The sequence below is a fragment of the Pteropus alecto genome, unplaced genomic scaffold (genome assembly GCF_000325575.1).
Source record: "Pteropus alecto unplaced genomic scaffold, ASM32557v1 scaffold15, whole genome shotgun sequence".
NCBI lineage: Eukaryota > Metazoa > Chordata > Mammalia > Chiroptera > Pteropodidae > Pteropus > Pteropus alecto.
The window spans coordinates 1,327,349-1,342,281 of NW_006436286.1; the positions used below are offsets into that span (position 1 = coordinate 1,327,349).

General features: G+C 59.6%; 1 protein-coding gene across 1 annotated transcript in view; it reads right to left on the minus strand.

Annotated features, from left to right (window-relative positions):
* The window catches only part of PRKCB (protein kinase C beta), a gene marked incomplete at its 5' end in the record, with an annotated part of 228,349 nt that overhangs the window by 89,656 nt on the left and 123,760 nt on the right, over positions 1-14,933 (minus strand). The gene's annotated exons all lie outside the window — the stretch shown is intronic.

Below are 14,933 nucleotides of genomic sequence, written 5' to 3' on the forward strand. Positions count from 1 at the left end.
TGCCCCGGGGATGCTGAGCATGAAGCCCCCGGCTCAGCATCAGCCACGGTCCCACTGTGACCCAGGCCCCGGCACCGCGAGACTTGAGGCAGGCACACCCACCTCTCCGAGCCAGCTGCCTGTGCCTCTCTCGCAAAATCACAATGACCGTGGGTACGGAACAGGCATTAGCTCACTGGGTTGTCACACAGATCTCACAAGGCCAAAAAGCACCAATGTCCCTTCCCCTTTCCAAAACAGACCCCTCTGGGTGGGGCGGGGGCAGCGCACCCCGAAACACAGACCCACAGCTGTAAGGCTTGTTGACGGGGTGCTGTCCCCTTGTTAGACCAGAGCGCCCACCAAACTCCCCTGAGCACTGATCACTGACACGGTCACGACAGCCGCCCCGTTTAACCTGCGATGAACGCTGGGCAGCGACCCATGGAAGGTGCTCGTGGGTGAGGACTGAGTCTGGTCCCTTCTGTGACACACGGGTCACAAGCGGACGGGCACACAGGCTCGTCACGTTCCCCTTCAGACTCCAGCCCCAGTCAGCTACCCCTCCCTGGAGACCCAGCGGGCAGCACCCCACCGAAGCAGTCCAGACACAGACACTTCAAGCCCACACAGCACCCCCACCCAGGGCACCCTGTAGCCCAAAGCCCCAGGAGCTAACGACAGGCAGAGCCAGCGATGAGCCGCGGACAGTCTGGCCTCACCAGGCAGCCTGCACGAGGGGGCTGGGCGGCTGCGGCCGAGGACGGCCCGTGGGGCAGGGAAGGATGCTGTGAGGCTACAGGAAAGCTCACTCGTCCTCGGTGGCAATCACCGTTTCGAACCCTGAATCCTCGATTTGCCACGGTGGCTAAAGGACCTGGGCTTCAGACTCACACAACCTGCAAGTGAACTTCGAATCTGCCACTTACTAGCCAATGACCTCGGGCAAGTGGGCTCCGCTCCCCGAGCCTCCGTTTCCCGCCTGTGCGGGGAGGTAAAACGAACCGACATGGGTCACGAAGTCGACCCGGTGCCTGGCACTCAGGGGGTCCTTATTTTCGTGCATTTTAGATTTACATTTAGACAGAGATTTTAATGATTTTTGCGGGGAGAACCGCACTGCCCACGCCCCCACGAGAAGGAGAGAAACGCCATGGGCGCCCCCTTTGGGTCTGCGGGCTCCTCGTGAATATGCGCACGTGTCTCTCAGCTAACCATTCCTTAATGTCCTGCAGATTGGGCCACTTTTCCTTCTTCAATTCAAAAGGCCATTTGGACTGGGATTTCTCAAGCTACCGCCGAAAACGGTGGGTTTAATGGAAAAAAATGAAATCAAAGGCTCATTGATCCTCGGCTTGTGGGGTGGGGGGCTCCCAGCTCTTATCCCAGGCCCCCAGGGAATCCCACCCAGCTCAGGCAGCAGGCCTAACCCGGCCATCCGTGGCGGGAGGAGGGACCGACACCGGCCGTCAGTCACCTGCCAGCTCCCTCCATTCTGGGCACTTCCCAGCACCTAGCAGGCAGCTGATGCTGGCTCAGTGGCGTCTGACAGCCCGTGGAAAGTGGCTGTGTCTGCGGCCTCCAATCCCGTGTCAGAGGCGGCTGCAGCAGCAGGCTACTGCCCTCATTAAGAACCCATGTTGTCAGGTTCATCGGCAGCAGCAGGCTTCTGCCCTCATTAAGAACCCATGTTGTCAGGTTCATCAGCCTCCTGTTGAGGCTGGGGGCTCAGACGCCCGAGCTCTGACCCCCGGGCCACACGAGAGAGCCTCCCATTTGCATCTCATTTGAATTGCGTACTTAGCAGGACTGCAGCTTACACCTGGAGAGATGGGTCTGCCACGTGTTCTGGGGACCTGCGGTGGGGCCCATGATGGGGGTGGGGGGCAGAGCAAGCCCATCTCCGCCGACCGGGAAATCAAGACCTCAGCAACCGTGATGCAGACAGATGGAGACCAGAGTATTCCCGGGGGGACGGCCAACGAAACCACCGTGGTCACCTCATGCACGGGGCCAGGCAGGGAAAACGCCAGATGCATTGAAGAGGCTGCGAGCTGGGCTTGTCGCATGCAGGTCCCGTCCTGCACGCCCCCAGGGCGCCGGCGGGCGTGGACGAGCCACCGGCAGTGCTCAGGTCCCCACAGAGAGGAGGCCCCCCCTCAGCACAGCCGTTTGCTCTGACCGATCCGCACGCACCCCCCTTTGCCATTTTGTCATCTGAGAACCAGAGGTTCCCCCAGGATCCTGAAGGGCCGATGACAACATCGTCCCCTGGTGCAGTGTGGGTGCCGAGGTGCCTATGTGAAGGCAGACCCGGGTTCGAATCCCAGCTCTGGCTCTCACGAGCTGTGTGACCTCAGCCAAGTCACCTCACCTCTGAGCTTCGGGCTCTTTCCTCTGGAGAATGGGGACACCGGGGTCCATGTCGTGGGGACTAAACAGTGCACCGCAGGTAAAGCGCCCTCACTGAACGCCGAGGGACGCTGCCTACGGCCGAGGACACCGGAAACGAGGTGTGGACGCATGACTCAGAGGAGCCGTTGGGGCCACCTGAGCCACAAGGAGAGGTCCCCACTGCACTCGGGGCCACCACGGCGGGTAACGGAGCCCTCACAGCTGCCTCCATGTCATGCCCGGCCTCCCCTCCCGCGTCCCTCCCCGTGACTGTCACCAAGCAGACCCCCGAGGCTCCCGGCTGCTTCCCCGAGCACGACACGTCGGTGTCACGGGGCCTTCGCACGGCTGTCCCCCGCCTGGAACGGCTTCCCTCTGTAGCTCCGCCCGAAGTCTTCACTCAAATGCCCGTCCCCCGTCTCGTGACTCTCCCTGCCGTCACACACGTGTCACACATGCGTCACACACGCATCACACACACGTCTGCAAGTCCCGTCCCCACCCGTCCCATCCCCTCTTTCCCACCCTCCTCCTCTGCTCCGTCTTCCTCCTCGGCACGCGCCATCACCAGGCTGCGTGTTCTGCTTCTCTCTCCGTCACAGGACAGCGGAGGACCGCAAACGCAGCCCGTGGGCCAAACGCAGCCCGTGGGCCAAACGCAGCCCGTGGGGCAAACGCAGCCCGTGGGCCAAACGCAGCACGTGGGCCAAACGCAGCCCATGGGCCAAACGCAGCCCGTGGGCCAAACGCAGCCCGTCCCCTGTATTTGCGAATAAAGTTTTATTGGAACACAGCCACACTTATCCGTTCACACAGTCTGTGGCCGCCTTCCCGCTACCGCGGCAGAGGGGAGCCGTGGTGACAGTGACCACGTGGCCGCAGGGTCTGCATGGTCCCACACCGGACGCGCCCACAGAGCCCCGCACCAGGGCACGAGCTCCGTGAGGGCGGGACTGTTCCCAGGCGGGTCACTGCCCGGCCCCCGCCAAACGCTCAGCCCCGAGACCGGCTGGCTGAACGGTGAGCTAACAACGTCGTCGGCACACCTGTGCTGCAGGTACGTGGGGGAGGGGACCAAGGCCAGCGCTCGGAAGTCAGGGCCGTGCTTTTGCCAAACGAAACAGTGGCAGGGCGCACCGCGAAACGACGTACCCGAGGCAGGGACTCTCGGAGCGTGGGCCCCGTGGTGCCAGCTCCCCCTGGGAGCTCGCGGGACGGTCAAGCTCAGACGCCTGTGGAGTCGGAAGCTTCTCGGGTCTGAGAAGCAGGGCGGTGCCTTCACCACGAGCCCTTCCGTGCACACTTCATTCTGTCCCTCCACCAGTTTGATGACGAAATTAAATGAAAATAGTTTCGGACGTATTCACCGCGGCTTTTTATTTCCTGAACCTCTGAGCCTTTGACACCTGGGGCCTTGCAGACCCTGCCCGAGCTCGGCCAGTCCCTAGAGATGACAAAAGACTCTGCCGCACATGCACCCCGCATACGTGGAGCCCCGCTGCCTCCTTTCTGGGGCGTCCACACTCCAGGCCACTACCACCTGCCAAGTCACCAGGCACAAGTGACCAGACGCCACCACACTCCAGAATCCCCCGAAAGCATTCCAACCGGCCCGACCTCAGCCTGCTGACCCTGACGCACCTGTTCCTTCCCGGGAGGCCACCGAGAAGTCTGCTTCCCGTGTCCCCCACTCTCTGCCTCCTGACTGTCACTGGGGCTGCCCCACATGGCCCTGTGGGGTGTGGCGTGCCCCATTCATCTTGGGAACCATGAGAAACAAACCGCCCTTTCAGTGGCCATCGGCTCCTGACCCGCTGGCTGCATCACGGTCTGTAATAACAAGACCTGCATTTTAAAACAAACCGACCATGCGGAAAGGTGGGGGAGGGGAAGGAGGGCACATGGCACATGGAACAGCGTCGGGAGGTGCCACGGAAGACACTGGCACGGGAGCGAGGGGATGCGGAGAGCTCGCAGCACGGCCCCAGAGCGGAGGGCCCCGCCCCGCAGGGTGACATGCCCCGGCCTTTCCTGGAGCCTGGGCAGCACCCAGGACACACCTTGGCCAGCGGCACCGGATGCTGCGACCGTAAGCGGTTCAATCGACCGTGAACCCAGGACGGATCAATGGTGCGATGTGGCTGTCCGTACCCCAGACGCCCCAAAGGAATAAAGTCACGTCAGGACACAGAGAATCATGTTGTCGAGAACATGATCGTTCAAAGGGTGGGCCGTGACACATTCACCAACGGCCGGGGACATCAGCCGGCCGCCGGGAGAGACGACTGTTTTTCTGGAAGGCTTTCTTAAAGGAACGAGACTAGAACGGGCCGAGATGGAAGGCTGCGGGAGGACGTTCGCGAGCCAGTGATCTAGGAGGAAGATGGTGACAGTCCCCCTGCCTGGCGGTGACAGTCCCTCTGCCTGGCGGTGACAGTCCCCCGGCCTGACGGTGACAGTCCCCCGGCCTGACGGTGACAGTCCCTCCGCCTGGCGGTGACAGTCCCTCCGTCCGCTGCCGCCCTGGGGGAGCCCCCTTCACTCGAGGCAGCGCGTTTGATACGGAAGCTACTGCACTTGGAGTGCCGTCGGGAGGGTCTGGGTCAGTGCCTAGAGGGGACACTTACGATGCCGCGAGGTGCTCGAAGTGGTACACTGCGGCTTAGGGATTAGCGGGCACCTGGCTCGGGGACGGGGGCAGCTCTACCTGGAAGGCGAAGGGCTGCGGGCACACCTGTGCTGCCTGACCCAGGAGATAAAGCCAGCAGAAGCTCCTCGAAGTCAATTAACGGCCACCTGGGCAGCTGGGCGGGCCAGGCCTCCTGGGTCCCCTGCCACCTGCACCCTGCCCGGCTCTCCCTGCAACCTCTGACTTGTCCTTCCAGATCTTTCCATGCCCGGCTTCCCGTGCTGTGGAAGGTCCAGCCGCTCCACTTAAGCCCTGTCCCTCCCAGTGGCTCTGGTTCCTGGACGCCTCCCGGGACCATGTGAGCAGCCACGAGGAGGAGCAGTGCCCGGCCCACGGGAGGCACCCAGAGAACATTTGTGGGGGGTTTGGGGGCGCTGGGATTCGAACCCAGGCCCGACTCACGCCCTGTGATCACAGACTCCGTCCCCCTGCGGTTAGCACGGACTTGCAGCACGTTAAGGAGGAAAGCAGACCGGGGCAGGGGGCTACTGACGGGGCAGCGAGGGGTGTCCCCCCCGGAGGCAGGAGACAGGGCAAAGCAGGGAAGTGAGGCTCGGGGACACTCGGGAGCACAAATGGCTCATGCCAGAGGCCTGTGCTACAAGAGGCCATCCCAGGACGCACGGGGAGGTTCAGGCCACCGAGACAGGGGATTCCGGCCCCTGGCACACCGACACCGCAGCCTCATGGCCCTGGCTGAAGTGCCAGGACCCAGGAGCGGCTGGAGGGCCCACACCGCCCAGCACGGCCAGGCGGGAGCACAGCACGGCCAGGGCCCGCCCCCTAGTGGACGAGACGCCGTCTGCAGCGAGCGGTAAGGCATTTCCGAGTGTGTGCACGTTGCTGCTTTTGCTGAAACGCAGCTGCAGACCAAGCCGGTCCGCTGGAACCTGAGACTCTGCATCCGTCACGGCTCTCAGGCGATGCTGGGCCACTGGCCACGGCTAGAGCGGCCGAAGCCTGCACATTCTGAAGCGCGAACCTCCCTCCCCAGATGACGCTGAGGCCAGGGGGGACCACATGGTGGGAAAGAGAAGCAGAAGGCGCCGGAGCATTTGAGGGTTGCAAGTCGAAGCCCTCAGACTTGGAGGCGGGGCTGGGTGAGGGCGTTCGCGTGTGCTGCGGACACGGAAGGGACAGAGAGAAGACACGCCTCCCGGGACACCAGGGAGGGCAGTGCCAACGACGAGGCCCCGGCTCACGGGGTGGGTGCCACACACACACGCTAGTGACAGGGGACACGGAAAACAGCCAGGCCCAGCCCTGTCCCAGCTGGGGACCACCCAGCAGTCCTCAAAGCCACAAACACCTTGCCGCGGGCCTCGGCTACTCGATTTGCGCTGCAATGGTTGCTGGAAACGTTTATTTAAATCAGTTCTTATTTGGAATTTTTCTTTTTCTTCCCCAAAAGTACACAAAAGTGATAGGTGTTTACTGCAACCGGAGAAATGGCTCCTGAGCCAGGAGTGACACCGGCCCGGCCTCGCCCGTCCCCGCTGTTTACAGCCTGGTCTGCAGCCTTCCACACCCTTCTCCCCGCCCCGCGGAAATACACAGACGGAGCTTCACACACAGGACGTGTCTGTTGCGGCTGCTCGTTTCTTCGAAATGGGATCGTGCTAAATATATTTCTATGCAACCTGGTCCTCTCGCTCAACGCACCGGAGAAGCTCTTCCCGGTCACGGGTCGGCAAGTGTTTTCGTTAAGGGCCAGAGAGTAAGTATTTTAGGCTTCGTAGACCATAAAGGCTCTGCCGCAACCATGCGAGGAACTTGTCACTATATGGCCAAAGCAGCCGGAGGCGATATGTAAGTGAATGGGCGGGCCCGTGTGCCAATAAAACTTTATTTACAAACCCAGGCAGGGAGCCAGATCTGGCTTCCAGGCCATAGTCTGCCAACCCCTGCTGCAGGTCAACAGCTATAGCTCTGATCCTTTGGTGCTTTTGTTTTGGTTTTTAATTACTTAGAATTGTTACTATTGAGGTCTTTAAATAATAAAAGAATAGTATGAAGTGTATCACATAGAAAAGTGTCCAGATCGTAACGATATGGTTTAATAAATCTCCATGAAGTGAACACATCTGTGTACCCGGTTCCCACGCCGACAGAAAGCAGAGCCTGCCCAGCTCCACAGGGCCACCCCGACAAGGCCGTCTCCATTCTTTGCCACCACGAATAGACACGCTCGCTCTGGATTTTGTTTCCCTGTGTGCTGGCGTTTTATTTTTATTGTGACAGGAGAGACTCTCGGAGGGGTCTCTGGAGAGTCCAGCGTGCCTATGTAGACACACCTTAATAGATGGGGCCGGGCCACTTCCCCCCAAAGGCAGTGACAAGTCACAGCCGGTCCTGGCAGTGCCTGCTTCCGTGCACTTCGGCAGGCACGTAGGACTGTGGCAGGGGCCCCTGAGCTTGTTTCGGGGGGCCTTCTCGCCAACAAGCACACAACTCCGTGTCTCCCACAAAGCCTGTCGCCGCAACGCAATTCCGTTTAGAAAAGCCTGACCACTACTGAGCGCGGTGCAGCCTGAGGCATCTCGGGAGCCCCGGCGCCCCGATTCGTGGGGCGCATGCAGTCTGCACCCAGGCGGCGCTGCGCTGGCGGGGCCGTTCACAGCTCTCACCCGGTCCCTGGGGGCAGCAAAACAGACGACGGACTCGGTAGGGGTTGGGGACACGGTAGCGCGCCCCCGACGAAACAGCCGTCTCACTCTCGGGGCGCATGCGTGGCCCCCGAGTGTTACTCATTCTACCTCGAAGGCGCAAACGGCGCGGTCACTAAGCTGCGAGTCGTGGCTGCCGAAGCGTCGGGGGCGGGGCGGAGTCGAGGTCTTCCGTTCCCTCGGGAATGTACCCAAAGCGTGACGACCGACAGATGCAGAGTGGCGGGAACCGACACCAGCAAGTATTCGCGGCGGGACCCGCGCGCGGGGGGACACGCGGGTGCTCGCCCTAAAGTTCTTTCTACTTTGCTGCGGGTTGGACGTTTTCTATAATGAGAGGTCGGAGAGGACGGATACTGACCAGTCACGGATAAGGCGGGGTCCCGTCCCCCCTCTATGTTCTGTGGCCTGGAGAAGCTACTTTCTTTCTCGGGGCCTCAGTGGCCCAGCTGTTGAACAGGGGCGCAGGAGGGAGGGACCGTGCTCTGCGATGCTGCCATCGTGGGCAATGACGGTGACGTGGCCTCTTTGGAGACCGGCTCTGAGGGAGAGACTGCCCCCTGGTGGGCCCTCGTGGCCTAACATGTTGGGTTAATACTGCCTTTGAGTCACCGCCAGTGACATATTTCAAGATATTAATCCATCTGGATTTTTCTTCACTACATTTTCCTTTCCTTCCCCTCTTTTCTTCCCCATAAAAGCAGGAAACCAGCTCAGGAGAAGTGCGTGAAGGGGCCGAAAGCAGAGACACCCCTCAGGTCATTCTGTCTCTACCCCAAACTCCCAGGACTCAGAGCCTTCAGACCGGAGTCCCCGTCACAGAAGGGCATTTGGGAACACGGTGTCCTGGAAACAACAGTGGATTCCAACCTGACAGGAAGGGGATCCCCACGGCTGAGAGAGGGGAGAGGGGGAGACTCAATGCCGAGGGTCCTGGGGAGCCAGTAAGGCCCCTGGGCTGCGACATCCAGCGGGCAGAGCCTCGTCCTGGCCCCTGCTGGACCACAGGGTCCAGAATATGCTTGCCAAGCAGTGGAGACTCAGCGGACTCTGCGGGATGAACGAGTGAGTGACGGGAGCATGAGAAGCGGGTTCTCGAGGAGCTGAGGTCGGAACCCACGGAGCAGCTGACAGCGTCCCACATGCCCGCCGTTCCCGGGTCCCGAGCTCCCGGTACCGTACCCCCTCCACCTAGAACGTGGCGGCTCGGTCGCCGGCCTGGGCTCAGACTCACCGTGTGGCTCCTGGGACGTTCCCTAACTGGCTCTGTGCCTCAGTTCCCTTGCATGTAAAGTGGGGGGAATATTAACGCCCAGGACCGAGGGCTGCTGTGACAGCCAGCAAGTTGATGTCAGCATAGCACCTGGTCCAAGATGAGGGCTCGGCGAACGCAGCCAGTTTGCCCATTTACCCCGGCACAAACCAGCCCCCCACACACAGCTGCTGAGCCCCTCCAGACCCGGCTCAGCCAGGCTTCCCTCCGAAAGCCCCAGGTGTCCCTCTGGAGCACCCGTGGGGCCATCGTGCTGCTTGCCCTGTTGCAATGCAATGTGTCTACCTCTCGCCTAGGCTGTGAGTTGGGGGCGGGCGGGGGGCGGTGCAGAGATTAGATCTCACTGTCATTGGATCCAAATGGGCACTCAGGCCCTTCATGAATAAATAAAAGAATGAGCGAGGGGTGGATGAATGGATGGATGACAGATGAATGGAAGGATGGATGATAAATGGAAGGAAGGAAGGAAGGAAGGAAGGATGGTGGATGAATGGAAGGATAGATGATGGATGAATGGATGGATAGATGGATGGATGGATGGATGGATGGATGGATGGATGGAAGGATGGATTACGGGTAGAAAGGTGGATGAGTGAAGGAAGGAATGAACAAACACTCAGGCTTACTGAGCCCATCTGGCCTTGCTACCTGTCACATGCCACCTTTCCCACACTGTAAACACCTAATCACGGCAAACTACCCCAAACCCCACCTCACCCCTCAGGGGCAAGGCAGGTCTGCCCTCTGCTTGTCTGGTCCCGTCCTGCCGTACTGGCTTCAGGAGGAAGGCAGCCACTGGATATCGAGGTGAAAGGCCCGCCCAGGTTTTCTTACACCCCTCCCCCTTGCGAGAGTCCCCAAGATGGCACAGCCTTCCCGACCTCGCAACAGCTCCTTAAATGACAAGAGGGGCCTCTGAGCCTCAGCATCCCTTCCTTCCGCTAAGAGTGCTTTTGAAACATCTTTCAGAATCCGGGGTACGGGCAGAGGTGGTCCTCCCCTCTCCCCAGGAGCCTGCCGAGAACCTACGTCTCTTCGGTGATTTCTCCTTCTGATGTGTGGACGTCAGGTCTTGGGAAGAGTTTCAACAGCATGAGACTGGAGCAGACAAGTCCCCCTGGGGGCTGCTTCGGTCTAAGCAGGTTTCATAGGGCGCAGTGCAGTGGCAAGAACATGGACTGGGGACCCCAAAGAGAAACCTCCGCAAAATGCTCCTTGAGCTTTTTCTAAGGGACGGCCCGGCTTTTGTGAGATGTAGTTATGGACGTGGATACAGTTAAGGGTTTGCAGATGGTGATGACGCAGGTGGCACGGGAAGTAACGGATGCCAGGCCACTGAATCAAGAGGGGGCCAGGTGGGTGAGGACATGGCCTTCAGGAACCACGCGAGCACCCGGCGACTCTGATCTGGGCTTCTGACCTCCTGCGGCCGGCGCCCGCGACCCCACAGGGCATCATGACGACCGTACAGTTCCCCGTGACCCTACCGTTCCCTCTGCTCTGTGTCTGTTCTACATTTTCCAGAAAGCAAGGTAATCGCAGCCCCAAAAGGTGGGGCCCAGTCCCAGCGATACCGGCTGCTGGCCTTGGACCTGGCCTTTAAGATTTTCTATGTGGTCTCTTATCTGTAAGAACAGGGTGTGAAATGGATTGCCCACTGACCTGCGGCCCCTGCCTCCCAAAGGCACCGATGTGGGGGACACCTATGATGTCCTGGTGCCCATCAGGACTGTTGAGTGGCAGCTTGTTCACACGCACACCCGCTCACTCCACCAGGCAGTGGTGCCATCACACCAGGGGCTGGGGACAGTGACGAAGCCAAAGCAGACACAGAGCTCACAGCCCAGTGGGAGAGGCAGAGACCAACCGGCCCCACAGAAAACCACAGCGGACAGAAGTTCAAGCTCAGGACACCAGGGGCCCTACAAGAGGGCTGGGTCAGCAGACACCTCCCTGATGGCGAAAATGAGCCGAGACCTGCAGGAAGAGGAGGAGCCAGCGGCCGGGTGGGTGGCCTGGAGAGGATGAACGGGGAAAGGGAAGGGGGACGAGACGAAGCGCAGACAACGAGGCCACCACGGCGGATTCGGCCTCGCCAAGGGCGACGAGAACCGGCGACGAGGCTTTGGCAGAGAGCTGAGCAGATGCCCATTCTGACCGTGACGGGCCAGTCCCCGACAGCAGACGCACAGCCTGGGCGTCTAAGGAGGTCAGATCTGTCAGAAGCAGGTGGCCTCTAGGTGAGCTGTGACTGCCAAAGTGCATACGACTTTCAGAGCAAAGGGTGCAGTGTCTGGGGCCGGTGAGCGGGAAGTCTCACGGTGACCGCGTCTCTGAGGGGGGCACAGGCCGCCCCGGCCCGGCACAGCTGGGAGGGGTTTCACTCCATCCTCAGCCCTCTGCTCTCGGATCTGTCAGGCTGAGAGCAAGGAGGAGGGGCCTGGGGTCCCATCCAGGACCCCAGAGGGGTGTCTGGGAGGTCACAGAGACAGCCAGGTGTCCCGGACCCTGCCCCGCTCCCCTCCATGCCAGCCGATAGACTCGTCCTCTGGCTGCTGTGAGCGATGGCTGTTAAAGACTCACAGTGACCCCAAGTCCAGATAACGACCCACAGTCACCCCATGTCCAGACAACCGCCGTCGGCCACACGGAAGCCGCCTAGGTGGGAGGTAAGGCCGCCTGCCACCTCCATCCCCGTGGCCCGCAGCAGACTGACTGCCTTGGCTCAGGCTGCTGTAAAAGCCATGGATGGCAGGGCTTAACCCACAGACTTGATTTCTCACAGTTCTGGAGGCGGGAAGTCCAAGATCAAGGTGCCGGCCAGCTGGGTTCTTGGTGACAGCCCTCTTGCTGTGCCCTCACACGGGGGGGAGAGAAATCTCTTTCTCTTCCTCTTCTTACAAAGCCACTAACCCCACCACGAAGCCCACCCTCGTGACTTCACCTAACCCCAACCTCCAACAGGCCCCACCTCCAAATACCATTTCACCAGGCGTCTGGCTTCGATGAACGGATTTGGGGAGATGATTCAGCCCTCCCCGGGCTTAGGGCTTCCACATACGGGTCTGGGGAGACGAGGCAGCCCAGGGCACTGACCGGTGCTCACGGAGCAGCCCGCTTGCCTCCGGGAAGGACTGGGTCTGTGCTGAGATCCGGACCCCCACGGGACCAGGCCAGAGCTGGTCCGCAGGGGCACTGACCGGTCCTCACGGAGCAGCCCGCTTGCCTCCGGGATGGACTGGGTCTGTGCTGAGATCCGGAACCCCACGGGACCAGGCCAGAGCTGGTCCGTGGAGACCATGCCCCCCCCTTTGCTCCCTACTCTGGCCTCACGCCTCTTTTCCCGCGAGCGGCCCCGATAAACCACTGGAAGAAAAATCTCCATCTCGATTCTGTTTTTCAAGAAACACAGTCAAAGCGTCAGGTCCCTCTAGCATCACTCAATCGACAAGCCTGACCAAGTGCCATCTGTGCCCAGCATGGCGAAGGGGCAATATTGGGGCAAAGTGACCTGCAGCCAGGGGGCCCTGGTGCTCGTCCCTGCTTTGCATGTGACACCAGGCCCTGCTCAGCCTCAGTGCGCCCCAGTTTCCTCTTCCAAATCAAGGTGACGACGCTGCCTCTATGGGATGAGCCAGTATCAGCACATTCGTCCAACCTCAAAGTGTGATTAAGATGCGGGCAGCTGGGAATGAACGCTACTAGAACGCTGAGCATGCAGATATGCTGCCCCTCACTTTTAAAGAACCCCAACTTTCCTCCCTTCCCCCGTTCTGCGTTGACTTGCGTTTGCCCCAAAAGACATATCTAAGTCCTAACCCCGGCACCTGTGAATATGACCTTACTTGAAAAGAAGATCTTGGTCAAGTTAAGACGAGGTCACACCAGGTGGGGGTAGGGGTAACCCAAGGACTGGTGTCCTTATCAGAAGAGGACATTCGGACACACAGAGGAGGCCACGTGATGTCAGAGGCAGAGACTGGAGTCACGTGTCTACAAGCCAAGAAACGCCAAAGATGATGGAGGCCACCAGAACCTGAGAGAGAGGCAACGGGCACGGATCAGACTCTCCCGCAGAGTCTTCCAGAATAATCAGCCTTGCCGACACTTTCATCCCAGGCTCACCCCGAGAACACTTAGAGAATAGATGCCTGTCCTATTGAGCCATCCAGTTTGGGGTACTCCATTAGGGCCGCTCTGGGAAATGAATATGCCCCCTACTCACTGGCACATCCTCGGACTGCCTGAGAATCATCGGCTTGTGATCAAGATGTGCAGTGTGTCTGGGACGAAGCGGGGAGAGTTCGACCTTGAATTTGAAGGAACACTGTCTTGCACTAGATGGAACAAAGCCTCCCCACGGAATGCCCATAAAAGGCAATTTAGCTAAGGGCATGAAGGAGGCGTGGGGGAGGGGCAGGCGTGCAGGAAACTAAACTGAAGAGTAACTTCGGACATCGTACTTAAGAGTCAAGTACGACCTATGTGACGAAGAAGTAACTCAGTAAGTCCGTTCCCACTCAGCTCACTAGAGTTGCTGAAAAAGATTTAAAGAGGTTGCTTGTAACTGCTTTGCACAGGGATTGACACATTAAAAACCCAAATGTTGGCTGCTGTATTATTATTATTATTGTTATTGTTATTATTAACGGCATAAGCCCCCGACAGCATAACTTCTGAGTCTCAGTACCTTCATTCATAAAATGAGCCCAATAAATATTTCACAAAGTTGCCATGAGGCCTGAAAGAGATAACATGTAACCCGTCTTTAAATTGAAATGTAACTGACGTGCAACATTGTATAAGTTTAAGGCGTACAACGGGTAGATTTGCATACCATCGATCACCGCTATCCGTGGTGGGAGCTTGAGGGCATTACGGCACGTAAGGCCCAGCACCGTGCACTCAATGAGGCCCATCGCTGTTGACTGCCTTAATTTAATACCCGACGACATATTCGAGCCGGTGTAGTTCCCTGAATGTGACAGCAGAGAGCAGCAGGGCCTCATTTTTTTGCGCTCAGTGCCAGGAAGTTTAGACAGTGGATGGGGAAAACCAGCTACTTTTGAACCTGTGACTGCAGGCGTCTCCCCCAGGACCCCCCAGTATCCCGGGGTGAAGAAGCCAGCTGCTTGCCTTCCTTTTGGAGGAAAAATCAATCCAATGGACCGCCCACCGGGATTCAGAAACCTCGGCTCAAAACGGGGCTATCCTTCGACTTTCATCCGCCCCGGGCTCGGCCCATCCGAGCTACTGAGCCATTCCAGGGCCTCAGAAACAGATCCCTTTGTGCCAGATCGACCCCTCCCATGACAAATTTCCTAAGTTACCAAGTTCACGCTGATGAGCTATAACGTCTACAGCAGTTTGGGGCACGGGCCTTGGGGAGAGACTCCTCCTGGTCTCGGCCAGTTCGGTGCTGGTTCCCGCTGGTTTGCGGCTGGGCACAGCTCCCCACGGTGCGGGGGCTTCTGCGTCAGAGCCGGGCATCGGGGCTCCACATGAGCTGCGGCCCCACCGCTCCAGTCCAGTGCCGTGGTCCCCACGGCCGCACCATCCCTTCTCATTGTGAAATATTTCAGAAGCGCCCGAAGTGTGGAGAATAACCAACCACCAGGCACCCACCCAGACATCGTCAGGTACAAACCCCGCCCCCGCCCCGCCCTCCCCGAGATGTCACTCTCCCAGATGGGGTGTTCAGCATCGAGACTGCTTTTCGCACGGGAAATGTCTGGGGAGGAACGGAGCACCCCACCTCTGCTGGCTTCCAGGAAGCAGTCGCACACCCCAAAGGGCAGGGCGGGGTGCTGGCCCCCCTGGACACCCAGGGTGATGCTACGGGTGCCTGCCTGCAGGAGGACCCGCTGCAAGCCGGGTTCTGAAGGCAATGTCACAGCGTCGCAGTAGCAGCCCGTCCCCCGACGCCCCGCCC